The 2,500-nt window shown below is 49.9% G+C and overlaps 1 non-coding gene across 1 annotated transcript; it reads left to right on the forward strand.

The window, feature by feature from the left end:
• The first annotated feature begins 431 nt into the window (after positions 1 to 431).
• LOC126927426 (5.8S ribosomal RNA) lies at positions 432 to 586 on the forward strand. The gene has a single exon (XR_007715476.1). It is a non-coding gene; the product is annotated as a 5.8S ribosomal RNA (ribosomal RNA).
• Positions 587 to 2,500: the final 1,914 nt, after the last annotated feature.

A 2,500-nucleotide genomic window follows, 5' to 3' on the forward strand; every position in this document is an offset into this window, starting at 1 on the left:
CATCACCCGAACGATGGAGGCGCACGCTCTTTTTCTTGAATAATTGGACGAGAGGAATGCATATCGTATTATATATACACACACACACATATATATATATATGGGCTAGCCACCGTGCGTATTTCTTCGCGAGATCGTGTGCTGCACAGAGGATTCAGAATCGGGTGTTATATCCCCGTCGTTTCCTGACGAACGGAGCTTCGATCTCGATGGTTGTTATATATCATAATGTACTTTTCGCCCGGCCGGCGGACGCGCGTATCTTCGCGCGTTCGTCGGATTTCATTTTCGAACGTTTTCGTGTCGTCGATCTTCCGGCGACTTCTGCGCGTCCGATTCCCGTTGGTCGGTCGTGTCGGATCTCGGCTTCGCTCGAACCGAGTATTAAGAGTACATGGAGTACAAGAGTTTTAAAAAATATATGAAAAGATTACCCTGAACGGTGGATCACTTGGCTCGTGGGTCGATGAAGAACGCAGCTAATTGCGCGTCAACGTGTGAACTGCAGGACACATGAACATCGACATTTCGAACGCACATTGCGGTCCACGGATACAATTCCTGGACCACGCCTGGCTGAGGGTTGCTCACGTAAACCTAAGACTGCTTGCGTTGCGTGTCGTTCCTCTCTATCTGTCTCTCTCTGTCCCTTGGTGCCTTCGACAACCCGCCGTCGTTCTTACGATACGTAGAACGTTTCAGAGTCGGAGGAAGCGCACGAAGAAGGATACGAACAAGAGCGGACGCGAGAGAACGTACGCGACGTACGAGCGATTGTTGGACGCTCGTCGGCGTTCGTCGCGGTCGTGTCGAGACCGTGCAATTCGTACGCATGCTCGATATATAAACTATCGTGTTCACGGGAGACACTACGAAACTCTACCTCTGTCTCTCTCTGTCCCTTGGTGCCTTCGACAACCCGCCGTCGTTCTTACGATACGTAGAACGTTTCAGAGTCGGAGGAAGCGCACGAAGAAGGATACGAATAAGAGCGGAGAGAACCGTCACGGACCTGCGTGAGTGCTAGCGGCGTCGTGAGTCGTCCTTTCGTACGACCGCCCGCTTATGCACCGCTTCGTGTCGGTTATCGAATATATTATATATATATATATATATATATATATATATACGTAGTGTTGTCCTCGTGACCGATTTTTTTTTCATATCAGCAGATTTGCATACGTTTGCAGGTTTTCGATGAGCACGATGTCCGCGCCCCCGACGTCGTCTTAAATGAATATTATTTTGGCGAGACTGAGAGAAAGCAAATATGGGAACTCGGTCGAGAGAGGAGAGAAGGAGAACAGCCTCAGATAAAAGTAAACTTGGTAACGGTGCGGAATTTTGCCGTACAACCGTCTTTTCTTAAGACGTTTTACTCGAATAGCCCCAGGGATCTAATGCCCACTCCGTCTCTTCGTGCGTAGAGATATACTCTGCGCGAGCGACTGACAACGACGAGGACCGTCGCATCGATGGGTCGTCGTTGCGTTTAACATACTCTGTGCTTGTAATTTATCCCCGAAAGAGAGCCGTAGATCCGGGAACGCACACGTGATTTCTTCGAGCGCTGATGACTTAGGGAGATGATCCCCAGGCGTTGCGCGGAGATCGGAGAGTACGCGTTACTTGTATCGGGACGAATTTTCCCCGTCGTTCGCGTATCTCTCTGCCCGCCGGCCCTGGCCCAAAGCCACGTTCGTCGGAAATCGTAGAAATCGTGTGCGAACTAGCGCGTGTCTATGATCGGCTACGGGTGTTTTACCAAGCTCGAGGTGTTGCGCAACGTTTCCGTACCTGACGAAGATGCGCACGAGAGTCCGTTACAAAGTCGTTGGATGGTCGTCGTCGTCATGCCAGAGAGAATCTCTGGACACGTACAGGAGAAGAGATCGTAGACGAGGAAGAAGACGATCCCCTTTGGCGAGGCTGGAGTGAAACTTTGATTTAATTAAAGACGAGGTATACACGCGCGTACGACGTGATAGTCGTGCGCGCGTGTGATTTTTTTTTAAGGCAATTCGGCGCTACAAGTACTCGAAAAACAGAGAGTGTTGGTCATCCCATGCCTTTTCGGCGTCTATCGCTGGACCGCGCATCCTAACGTCGACGGTCGTCCAGTCCCCGAACACACCACAGTGTACGTCTCGCTCGCTTTTCCACTTGCGTGCGTTCCCGTGCGTTTTCGTCGTCGTCGGTACAGAGCAAAGAAACTTTGCCGTTTCGATCTCTGTGCCGGCAGAAAACAAGGAACCGCTGGAATTTGTCGAGAGTAGAGAAACGGCTGTAAGAGACTGAGGACGGGCGTTAAAAATCACCGACGATCGTTTTAGGATGTCTGGCGTGAGTCTTAGCTCGAACATGATACGACGTACGAAGAAAAGGGCACTTTGGCGCGATGCTTAAAACGCTTCTCTGGAAGGAAAGAGTGTTCTCGTTCTATTCGAATTTTTATTTTTTTTTCTCTTTGAGGCGATTTTCGCATATAGAGATAAAAAAA

This window comes from Bombus affinis, unplaced genomic scaffold (genome assembly GCF_024516045.1).
Source record: "Bombus affinis isolate iyBomAffi1 unplaced genomic scaffold, iyBomAffi1.2 ctg00000110.1, whole genome shotgun sequence".
NCBI classification, from domain to species: Eukaryota; Metazoa; Arthropoda; class Insecta; order Hymenoptera; family Apidae; genus Bombus; species Bombus affinis.